This window comes from Pan paniscus, chromosome 15 (genome assembly GCF_029289425.2).
Source record: "Pan paniscus chromosome 15, NHGRI_mPanPan1-v2.0_pri, whole genome shotgun sequence".
Taxonomy (NCBI): Eukaryota; Metazoa; Chordata; class Mammalia; order Primates; family Hominidae; genus Pan; species Pan paniscus.
Window position 1 is genome coordinate 19,493,169 of NC_073264.2, and position 13,143 is coordinate 19,506,311.

Sequence of the window (13,143 nt, forward strand, 5' to 3'; positions counted from 1 at the left end):
TTCCAGACTTTACAAACAGAGTGTTTCCTAACTGCTCTATGAAAAGGAAGGTTAAACTCTGTGAGCTGAACGCACATATCTTTAAGTTGTTTCAGAGAATGAGTCTGTCTAGTTTTTATACGAAGATATTTCCTTTTCTACCATTGGCCTGAAATCGCTTGAAATCTCCAATTGCAAATTCTAAAAAAAGAATGTATCAAATATGCTCTGTCTAAAGAAAGGTTCAACTCTGTGAGCTGAATACACACAACACAAGGAAGTTACTGGGAAATCTTCTGTCTTGCATTATATGAAGAAATCCCGTATCCAACGAAGGCCTGGTAAAGGCCCGAATATCCACTTGCAGACTTTACAAACAGAGTGTTTTCAAACTGCTCTATGAAAAGAAATGTTAAACTCTGTGAGCTGAACGCACAAATCATTAAGTTGTTTCAGAGAATGATTCTGTCTCCTTTTTAAAAGAAGATATTTCCTTTTCTGTCATTGGCCTCAATTCGCTTGAAATCTCCACATGTAAATTAAACAAAAAGAGTGTTTCAAATCTACTCTGTCTAAAGGAAGGTTCAACTCTGTGAGTTGAATACACACACACATAAAAGTTACTGAGAATTCTTCTGTCTAGCATTTTATGAAGAAATACCCCTTCCAACGAAGGCCTCAAAGAGGTCCAAATATCCACTTGCAGACTTTACAAAGAGAGTGCTTCCAAACTGCTCTGTGAAAAGAAACGTTAAACTCTGTCAGTTGAAGGCACACATCACAAACTAGTTTCTGAAAATGATTCTGTCTATTTTTTATACGAAGATATTTCCTTTTCTACCATTGGCCTGAAATCGCTTGAAATCTCCAATTGCAAATTCCAAAAAAAGAATGTTACAAATATGCTCTGTCTAAAGAATGGTTAAACTCTGTGATCTGAATACACACAACACAAGGAAGTTACTGAGAAATCTTCTGTCTTGCATTATATGAAGATATCCCGTTTCCAAAGAAGGCCTCGTAAAGGCCCAAATATCCCCTGGCAGACTTTACAAAGAGAGTCTTTTCAAACTGCTCTATGAAAAGAAAGGTTAAGCTCTGTGAGCTGAACGCACAAATCATTAAGTTGTTTCAGAGAATGATTCTGTCTAGTTTTTAAACGAAGATATTTCCTTTTCTGTCATTGGCCTCAATTCGCTTGAATTCTCCACATGTACGTTAAACAAAAAGAGTGTTTCAAATCTACTCTGTCTAAAGGAAGGTCCAACTCTGTGAGTTGAATACACACACACAAAGAAGTTACTGGGAATTCTTCTGTCTAGCATTATATGAAGAAACCCCGTTTCCAACGAAGGCCTCCAAGACGTCCAAATATCCACTTGCAGACTTTACAAACAGAGTGTTTTCAAACTGCTCCATGAAAAGAAAGGCTCAACTTTGTCAGGTGGATGCACACATCACAAAGTAGTTTCTGAGAATGATTCTGACTAGTTTTTAAACAATGATATTTCGTTTTCTGTCATTGACCTCAATTCGCTTGAAATCTCCACATGTAAATTCCACGAAAAGAGTGCATCAAATCAACACTGTCTAAAGTAAGGTTCAACTCTGTGAGTTTAATACACACACACAAGGAAGTTACTGAGAATTCTACTGTCTAGCATTTTATGTAGAAATCCCGCTTCCAAAGAAGGCTTCAAAGAGGTCCAAATATCCACTTGCAGACTTAACAAACAGAGTGTTTTCAAACAGCTCTATGAAAAGAAAGGTTAAACCCTGTGAGCTGAACGCACAAGTCATTAAGTTGTTTCAGAGAATGATTCTGTCTAGTTTTTAAACGAAGATATTTCCTTTTCTACCATTGGCCTGAAATCGCTTGAAATCTCCAATTGCAAATTCCACAAAAAGAGAATTTCAAATATGCTCTGTCTAAAGAAAAGTTAAACTCTGTGAGCTGAAGACACACAACACAAGGAAGTTACTGAGAATTCTTCTGTCTTGCATTATATGAAGAAATCCCGTTTCCAACGAAGGCCTCGTAGAGTTCCAAATATCCACTTGCAGACTTTTCAAACAGAGTGTTTTCAAACTGCTCTATGAAAAGAAAGGTTAAACTCTGTCAGGTGGATGCACACATCACAAAGTAGTTTCTCAGAATGATTCTGTCTAGTTTTTAAACGGAGATATTTCCCTTTCTACCATTGGCCTCAAATCGCTTGAAATCTCCAACCGCAAATTCCACAAAAAGAGAGTTTCAAATCTGCTCTCTCTAAAGAAAGGTTCAACCCTGTGAGTTGAATACACACAACGCTAAGAAGTTACTGAGAATTGTTCTGTCTAGCATTATATGAAGGAATCCCGTTTCCAACGAAGGCCTGAAAGAGGTCCAAATATCCGCTTCCAGACTTTACAAACAGAGTGTTTCCTAACTGCTCTATGAAAAGTAAGGTTAAACTCTGTGAGCTGAACGCACATATCTTTAAGTTGTTTCAGAGAATGAGTCTGTCTATTTTTTATACGAAGGTATTTCCTTTTCTACCATTGGCCTGAAATCGCTTGAAATCTCCAATTGCAAATTCTAAAAAAAGAATGTATCAAATATGCTCTGTCTAAAGAAAGGTTCAACTCTGTGAGCTGAATACACACAACACAAGGAAGTTACTGAGAAGTCTTCTGTCTTGCATTGTATGAAGAAATCCCGTTTCCAACGAAGGCCTGGTAAAGGCCCAAATATCCCCTGGCAGACTTTACAAACAGAGTGTTTTCAAACTGCTCTATGAAAAGAAATGTTAAACTCTGTGGGCTGAACGCACAAATCATTAAGTTGTTTCAGAGAATGATTCTGTCTACTTTTTAAAAGAAGATATTTCCTTTTCTGTCATTGGCCTCAATTCGCTTGAAATCTCCACATGTAAATTAAACAAAAAGAGTGTTTCAAATCTACTCTGTCTAAAGGAAGGTTCAACTCTGTGAGTTGAATACACACACAAAAAAAAGTTACTGAGAATTCCTCTGTCTAGCATTTTGTGAAGAAATACCCCTTCCAACGAAGGCCTCAAAGAGGTCCAAGTGTCCACTTGCAGACTTTACAAAGAGAGTGCTTCCAAACTGCTCTGTGAAAAGAAACGTTAAACTCTGTCAGTTGAAGGCACACATCACAAACTAGTTTCTGAAAATGATTCTGTCTAGTTTTTAAACGAAGATATTTCCTTTTCTACCATTGGCCTGAAATCGCTTGAAATCTCCAATTGCAAATTCCAAAAAAAGAATGTTACAAATATGCTCTGTCTAAAGAATGGTTAAACTCTGTGATCTGAATACACACAACACAAGGAAGTTACTGAGAAATCTTCTGTCTTGCATTATATGAAGATATCCCGTTTCCAAAGAAGGCCTCGTAAAGGCCCAAATATCCACTGGCAGACTTTACAAAGAGAGTCTTTTCAAACTGCTCTATGAAAAGAAAGGTTAAGCTCTGTGAGCTGAACGCACAAATCATTAAGTTGTTTCAGAGAATGATTCTGTCTAGTTTTTAAACGAAGATATTTCCTTTTCTGTCATTGGCCTCAATTCGCTTGAATTCTCCACATGTACGTTAAACAAAAAGAGTGTTTCAAATCTACTCTGTCTAAAGGAAGGTCCAAATCTGTGAGTTGAATACACACACACAAAGAAGTTACTGGGAATTCTTCTGTCTAGCATTATATGAAGAAACCCCGTTTCCAACGAAGGCCTCAAAGACGTCCAAATATCCACTTGCAGACTTTACAAACAGAGTGTTTTCAAACTGCTCCATGAAAAGAAAGGTTCAACTTTGTCAGGTGGATGCACACATCACAAAGTAGTTTCTGAGAATGATTCTGACTAGTTTTTAAACAGTGATATTTCGTTTTCTGTCATTGACCTCAATTCGCTTGAAATCTCCACATGTAAATTCCACGAAAAGAGTGCATCAAATCAACACTGTCTAAAGTAAGGTTCAACTCTGTGAGTTTAATACACACACACAAGGAAGTTACTGAGAATTCTACTGTCTAGCATTTTATGTAGAAATCCCGCTTCCAAAGAAGGCTTCAAAGAGGTCCAAATATCCACTTGCAGACTTAACAGAGTGTTTTCAAACAGCTCTATGAAAAGAAAGGTTAAACCCTGTGAGCTGAACGCACAAGTCATTAAGTTGTTTCAGAGAATGATTCTGTCTGGTTTTTAAACGAAGATATTTCCTTTTCTACCACTGGCCTGAAATCGCTTGAAATCTCCAATTGCAAATTCCACAAAAAGAGAGTTTCAAATATGCTCTGTCTAAAGAAAAGTTAAACTCTGTGAGCTGAAGACACACAACACAAGGAAGTTACTGAGAATTCTTCTGTCTTGCATTATATGAAGAAATCCCGTTTCCAACGAAGGCCTCGTAGAGTTCCAAATATCCACTTGCAGACTTTTCAAACAGAGTGTTTTCAAACTGCTCTATGAAAAGAAAGGTTAAACTCTGTCAGGTGGATGCACACATCACAAAGTAGTTTCTCAGAATGATTCTGTCTAGTTTTTAAACGGAGATATTTCCCTTTCTACCATTGGCCTCAAATCGCTTGAAATCTCCAACTGCAAATTCCACAAAAAGAGAGTTTCAAATCTGCTCTCTCTAAAGAAACGTTCAACCCTGTGAGTTGAATACACACAACGCTAAGAAGTTACTGAGAATTGTTCTGTCTAGCATTATATGAAGGAATCCCGTTTCCAACGAAGGCCTGAAAGAGGTCCAAATATCCGCTTCCAGACTTTACAAACAGAGTGTTTCCTAACTGCTCTATGAAAAGTAAGGTTAAACTCTGTGAGCTGAACGCACATATCTTTAAGTTGTTTCAGAGAATGAGTCTGTCTATTTTTTATACGAAGGTATTTCCTTTTCTACCATTGGCCTGAAATCGCTTGAAATCTCCAATTGCAAATTCTAAAAAAAGAATGTATCAAATATGCTCTGTCTAAAGAAAGGTTCAACTCTGTGAGCTGAATACACACAACACAAGGAAGTTACTGAGAAGTCTTCTGTCTTGCATTGTATGAAGAAATCCCGTTTCCAACGAAGGCCTGGTAAAGGCCCAAATATCCCCTGGCAGACTTTACAAACAGAGTGTTTTCAAACTGCTCTATGAAAAGAAATGTTAAACTCTGTGGGCTGAACGCACAAATCATTAAGTTGTTTCAGAGAATGATTCTGTCTACTTTTTAAAAGAAGATATTTCCTTTTCTGTCATTGGCCTCAATTCGCTTGAAATCTCCACATGTAAATTAAACAAAAAGAGTGTTTCAAATCTACTCTGTCTAAAGGAAGGTTCAACTCTGTGAGTTGAATACACACACACAAAAAAGTTACTGAGAATTCCTCTGTCTAGCATTTTGTGAAGAAATACCCCTTCCAACGAAGGCCTCAAAGAGGTCCAAGTGTCCACTTGCAGACTTTACAAAGAGAGTGCTTCCAAACTGCTCTGTGAAAAGAAACGTTAAACTCTGTCAGTTGAAGGCACACATCACAAACTAGTTTCTGAAAATGATTCTGTCTAGTTTTTAAACGAAGATATTTCCTTTTCTACCATTGGCCTGAAATCGCTTGAAATCTCCAATTGCAAATTCCAAAAAAAGAATGTTACAAATATGCTCTGTCTAAAGAATGGTTAAACTCTGTGATCTGAATACACACAACACAAGGAAGTTACTGAGAAATCTTCTGTCTTGCATTATATGAAGATATCCCGTTTCCAAAGAAGGCCTCGTAAAGGCCCAAATATCCACTGGCAGACTTTACAAAGAGAGTCTTTTCAAACTGCTCTATGAAAAGAAAGGTTAAGCTCTGTGAGCTGAACGCACAAATCATTAAGTTGTTTCAGAGAATGATTCTGTCTAGTTTTTAAACGAAGATATTTCCTTTTCTGTCATTGGCCTCAATTCGCTTGAATTCTCCACATGTACGTTAAACAAAAAGAGTGTTTCAAATCTACTCTGTCTAAAGGAAGGTCCAACTCTGTGAGTTGAATACACACACACAAAGAAGTTACTGGGAATTCTTCTGTCTAGCATTATATGAAGAAACCCCGTTTCCAACGAAGGCCTCAAAGACGTCCAAATATCCACTTGCAGACTTTACAAACAGAGTGTTTTCAAACTGCTCCATGAAAAGAAAGGTTCAACTTTGTCAGGTGGATGCACACATCACAAAGTAGTTTCTGAGAATGATTCTGACTAGTTTTTAAACAGTGATATTTCGTTTTCTGTCATTGACCTCAATTCGCTTGAAATCTCCACATGTAAACTCCACGAAAAGAGTGCATAAAATCAACACTGTCTAAAGTAAGGTTCAACTCTGTGAGTTTAATACACACACACAAGGAAGTTACTGAGAATTCTACTGTCTAGCATTTTATGTAGAAATCCCGCTTCCAAAGAAGGCTTCAAAGAGGTCCAAATATCCACTTGCAGACTTAACAGAGTGTTTTCAAACAGCTCTATGAAAAGAAAGGTTAAACCCTGTGAGCTGAACGCACAAGTCATTAAGTTGTTTCAGAGAATGATTCTGTCTGGTTTTTAAACGAAGATATTTCCTTTTCTACCACTGGCCTGAAATCGCTTGAAATCTCCAATTGCAAATTCCACAAAAAGAGAGTTTCAAATATGCTCTGTCTAAAGAAAAGTTAAACTCTGTGAGCTGAAGACACACAACACAAGGAAGTTACTGAGAATTCTTCTGTCTTGCATTATATGAAGAAATCCCGTTTCCAACGAAGGCCTCGTAGAGTTCCAAATATCCACTTGCAGACTTTTCAAACAGAGTGTTTTCAAACTGCTCTATGAAAAGAAAGGTTAAACTCTGTCAGGTGGATGCACACATCACAAAGTAGTTTCTCAGAATGATTCTGTCTAGTTTTTAAACGGAGATATTTCCCTTTCTACCATTGGCCTCAAATCGCTTGAAATCTCCAACTGCAAATTCCACAAAAAGAGAGTTTCAAATCTGCTCTCTCTAAAGAAAGGTTCAACCCTGTGAGTTGAATACACACAACGCTAAGAAGTTACTGAGAATTGTTCTGTCTAGCATTATATGAAGGAATCCCGTTTCCAACGAAGGCCTGAAAGAGGTCCAAATATCCGCTTCCAGACTTTACAAACAGAGTGTTTCCTAACTGCTCTATGAAAAGTAAGGTTAAACTCTGTGAGCTGAACGCACATATCTTTAAGTTGTTTCAGAGAATGAGTCTGTCTATTTTTTATACGAAGGTATTTCCTTTTCTACCATTGGCCTGAAATCGCTTGAAATCTCCAATTGCAAATTCTAAAAAAAGAATGTATCAAATATGCTCTGTCTAAAGAAAGGTTCAACTCTGTGAGCTGAATACACACAACACAAGGAAGTTACTGAGAAGTCTTCTGTCTTGCATTGTATGAAGAAATCCCGTTTCCAACGAAGGCCTGGTAAAGGCCCAAATATCCCCTGGCAGACTTTACAAACAGAGTGTTTTCAAACTGCTCTATGAAAAGAAATGTTAAACTCTGTGGGCTGAACGCACAAATCATTAAGTTGTTTCAGAGAATGATTCTGTCTACTTTTTAAAAGAAGATATTTCCTTTTCTGTCATTGGCCTCAATTCGCTTGAAATCTCCACATGTAAATTAAACAAAAAGAGTGTTTCAAATCTACTCTGTCTAAAGGAAGGTTCAACTCTGTGAGTTGAATACACACACACAAAAAAGTTACTGAGAATTCCTCTGTCTAGCATTTTGTGAAGAAATACCCCTTCCAACGAAGGCCTCAAAGAGGTCCAAGTGTCCACTTGCAGACTTTACAAAGAGAGTGCTTCCAAACTGCTCTGTGAAAAGAAACGTTAAACTCTGTCAGTTGAAGGCACACATCACAAACTAGTTTCTGAAAATGATTCTGTCTAGTTTTTAAACGAAGATATTTCCTTTTCTACCATTGGCCTGAAATCGCTTGAAATCTCCAATTGCAAATTCCACAAAAAGAGAGTTTCAAATATGCTCTGTCTAAAGAAATGTTAAACTCTGTGAGCTGAAGACACACAACACAAGGAAGTTACTGAGAATTCTTCTGTCTTGCATTATATGAAGAAATCCCGTTTCCAACGAAGGCCTCGTAGAGTTCCAAATATCCACTTGCAGACTTTTCAAACAGAGTGTTTTCAAACTGCTCTATGAAAAGAAAGGTTAAACTCTGTCAGGTGGATGCACACATCACAAAGTAGTTTCTCAGAATGATTCTGTCTAGTTTTTAAATGGAGATATTTCCCTTTCTACCATTGGCCTCAAATCGCTTGAAATCTCCAACCGCAAATTCCACAAAAAGAGAGTTTCAAATCTGCTCTCTCTAAAGAAAGGTTCAACCCTGTGAGTTGAATACACACAACGCTAAGAAGTTACTGAGAATTGTTCTGTCTAGCATTATATGAAGGAATCCCGTTTCCAACGAAGGCCTGAAAGAGGTCCAAATATCCGCTTCCAGACTTTACAAACAGAGTGTTTCCTAACTGCTCTATGAAAAGTAAGGTTAAACTCTGTGAGCTGAACGCACATATCTTTAAGTTGTTTCAGAGAATGAGTCTGTCTAGTTTTTATACGAAGATATTTCCTTTTCTACCATTGGCCTGAAATCGCTTGAAATCTCCAATTGCAAATTCTAAAAAAAGAATGTATCAAATATGCTCTGTCTAAAGAAAGGTTCAACTCTGTGAGCTGAATACACACAACACAAGGAAGTTACTGGGAAATCTTCTGTCTTGCATTATATGAAGAAATCCCGTATCCAACGAAGGCCTGGTAAAGGCCCGAATATCCACTTGCAGACTTTACAAACAGAGTGTTTTCAAACTGCTCTATGAAAAGAAATGTTAAACTCTGTGAGCTGAACGCACAAATCATTAAGTTGTTTCAGAGAATGATTCTGTCTCCTTTTTAAAAGAAGATATTTCCTTTTCTGTCATTGGCCTCAATTCGCTTGAAATCTCCACATGTAAATTAAACAAAAAGAGTGTTTCAAATCTACTCTGTCTAAAGGAAGGTTCAACTCTGTGAGTTGAATACACACACACACAAAAGTTACTGAGAATTCTTCTGTCTAGCATTTTATGAAGAAATACCCCTTCCAACGAAGGCCTCAAAGAGGTCCAAATATCCACTTGCAGACTTTACAAAGAGAGTGCTTCCAAACTGCTCTGTGAAAAGAAACGTTAAACTCTGTCAGTTGAAGGCACACATCACAAACTAGTTTCTGAAAATGATTCTGTCTAGTTTTTAAACGAAGATATTTCCTTTTCTACCATTGGCCTGAAATCGCTTGAAATCTCCAATTGCAAATTCCAAAAAAAGAATGTTACAAATATGCTCTGTCTAAAGAATGGTTAAACTCTGTGATCTGAATACACACAACACAAGGAAGTTACTGAGAAATCTTCTGTCTTGCATTATATGAAGATATCCCGTTTCCAAAGAAGGCCTCGTAAAGGCCCAAATATCCACTGGCAGACTTTACAAAGAGAGTCTTTTCAAACTGCTCTATGAAAAGAAAGTTTAAGCTCTGTGAGCTGAACGCACAAATCATTAAGTTGTTTCAGAGAATGATTCTGTCTAGTTTTTAAACGAAGATATTTCCTTTTCTGTCATTGGCCTCAATTCGCTTGAATTCTCCACATGTACGTTAAACAAAAAGAGTGTTTCAAATCTACTCTGTCTAAAGGAAGGTCCAACTCTGTGAGTTGAATACACACACACAAAGAAGTTACTGGGAATTCTTCTGTCTAGCATTATATGAAGAAACCCCGTTTCCAACGAAGGCCTCCAAGACGTCCAAATATCCACTTGCAGACTTTACAAACAGAGTGTTTTCAAACTGCTCCATGAAAAGAAAGGTTCAACTTTGTCAGGTGGATGCACACATCACAAAGTAGTTTCTGAGAATGATTCTGACTAGTTTTTAAACAGTGATATTTCGTTTTCTGTCATTGACCTCAATTCGCTTGAAATCTCCACATGTAAATTCCACGAAAAGAGTGCATCAAATCAACACTGTCTAAAGTAAGGTTCAACTCTGTGAGTTTAATACACACACACAAGGAAGTTACTGAGAATTCTACTGTCTAGCATTTTATGTAGAAATCCCGCTTCCAAAGAAGGCTTCAAAGAGGTCCAAATATCCACTTGCAGACTTAACAAACAGAGTGTTTTCAAACAGCTCTATGAAAAGAAAGGTTAAACCCTGTGAGCTGAACGCACAAGTCATTAAGTTGTTTCAGAGAATGATTCTGTCTGGTTTTTAAACGAAGATATTTCCTTTTCTACCATTGGCCTGAAATCGCTTGAAATCTCCAATTGCAAATTCCACAAAAAGAGAGTTTCAAATATGCTCTGTCTAAAGAAAAGTTAAACTCTGTGAGCTGAAGACACACAACACAAGGAAGTTACTGAGAATTCTTCTGTCTTGCATTATATGAAGAAATCCCGTTTCCAACGAAGGCCTCGTAGAGTTCCAAATATCCACTTGCAGACTTTTCAAACAGAGTGTTTTCAAACTGCTCTATGAAAAGAAAGGTTAAACTCTGTCAGGTGGATGCACACATCACAAAGTAGTTTCTCAGAATGATTCTGTCTAGTTTTTAAACGGAGATATTTCCCTTTCTACCATTGGCCTCAAATCGCTTGAAATCTCCAACTGTAAATTCCACAAAAAGAGAGTTTCAAATCTGCTCTCTCTAAAGAAAGGTTCAACCCTGTGAGTTGAATACACACAACGCTAAGAAGTTACTGAGAATTGTTCTGTCTAGCATTATATGAAGGAATCCCGTTTCCAACGAAGGCCTGAAAGAGGTCCAAATATCCGCTTCCAGCCTTTACAAACAGAGTGTTTCCTAACTGCTCTATGAAAAGTAAGGTTAAACTCTGTGAGCTGAACGCACATATCTTTAAGTTGTTTCAGAGAATGAGTCTGTCTAGTTTTCATACGAAGATATTTCCTTTTCTACCATTGGCCTGAAATCGCTTGAAATCTCCAATTGCAAATTCTAAAAAAAGAATGTATCAAATATGCTCTGTCTAAAGAAAGGTTCAACTCTGTGAGCTGAATACACACAACACAAGGAAGTTACTGAGAAGTCTTCTGTCTTGCATTGTATGAAGAAATCCCGTTTCCAACGAAGGCCTGGTAAAGGCCCAAATATCCCCTGGCAGACTTTACAAACAGAGTGTTTTCAAACTGCTCTATGAAAAGAAATGTTAAACTCTGTGGGCTGAACGCACAAATCATTAAGTTGTTTCAGAGAATGATTCTGTCTACTTTTTAAAAGAAGATATTTCCTTTTCTGTCATTGGCCTCAATTCGCTTGAAATCTCCACATGTAAGTTAAACAAAAAGAGTGTTTCAAATCTACTCTGTCTAAAGGAAGGTTCAACTCTGTGAGTTGAATACACACACAAAAAAAAGTTACTGAGAATTCCTCTGTCTAGCATTTTGTGAAGAAATACCCCTTCCAACGAAGGCCTCAAAGAGGTCCAAGTGTCCACTTGCAGACTTTACAAAGAGAGTGCTTCCAAACTGCTCTGTGAAAAGAAACGTTAAACTCTGTCAGTTGAAGGCACACATCACAAACTAGTTTCTGAAAATGATTCTGTCTAGTTTTTAAACGAAGATATTTCCTTTTCTACCATTGGCCTGAAATCGCTTGAAATCTCCAATTGCAAATTCCACAAAAAGAGAGTTTCAAATATGCTCTGTCTAAAGAAAGGTTAAACTCTGTGAGCTGAAGACACACAACACAAGGAAGTTACTGAGAATTCTTCTGTCTTGCATTATATGAAGAAATCCCGTTTCCAACGAAGGCCTCGTAGAGTTCCAAATATCCACTTGCAGACTTTTCAAACAGAGTGTTTTCAAACTGCTCTATGAAAAGAAAGGTTAAACTCTGTCAGGTGGATGCACACATCACAAAGTAGTTTCTCAGAATGATTCTGTCTAGTTTTTAAATGGAGATATTTCCCTTTCTACCATTGGCCTCAAATCACTTGAAATCTCCAACCGCAAATTCCACAAAAAGAGAGTTTCAAATCTGCTCTCTCTAAAGAAAGGTTCAACCCTGTGAGTTGAATACACACAACGCTAAGAAGTTACTGAGAATTGTTCTGTCTAGCATTATATGAAGGAATCCCGTTTCCAACGAAGGCCTGAAAGAGGTCCAAATATCCGCTTCCAGACTTTACAAACAGAGTGTTTCCTAACTGCTCTATGAAAAGTAAGGTTAAACTCTGTGAGCTGAACGCACATATCTTTAAGTTGTTTCAGAGAATGAGTCTGTCTATTTTTTATACGAAGATATTTCCTTTTCTACCATTGGCCTGAAATCGCTTGAAATCTCCAATTGCAAATTCTAAAAAAAGAATGTATCAAATATGCTCTGTCTAAAGAAAGGTTCAACTCTGTGAGCTGAATACACACAACACAAGGAAGTTACTGGGAAATCTTCTGTCTTGCATTATATGAAGAAATCCCGTATCCAACGAAGGCCTGGTAAAGGCCCGAATATCCACTTGCAGACTTTACAAACAGAGTGTTTTCAAACTGCTCTATGAAAAGAAATGTTAAACTCTGTGAGCTGAACGCACAAATCATTAAGTTGTTTCAGAGAATGATTCTGTCTCCTTTTTAAAAGAAGATATTTCCTTTTCTGTCATTGGCCTCAATTCGCTTGAAATCTCCACATGTAAATTAAACAAAAAGAGTGTTTCAAATCTACTCTGTCTAAAGGAAGGTTCAACTCTGTGAGTTGAATACACACACACACAAAAGTTACTGAGAATTCTTCTGTCTAGCATTTTATGAAGAAATACCCCTTCCAACGAAGGCCTCAAAGAGGTCCAAATATCCACTTGCAGACTTTACAAAGAGAGTGCTTCCAAACTGCTCTGTGAAAAGAAACGTTAAACTCTGTCAGTTGAAGGCACACATCACAAACTAGTTTCTGAAAATGATCCTGTCTAGTTTTTAAACGAAGATATTTCCTTTTCTACCATTGGCCTGAAATCGCTTGAAATCTCCAATTGCAAATTCCAAAAAAAGAATGTTACAAATATGCTCTGTCTAAAGAATGGTTAAACTCTGTGATCTGAATACAC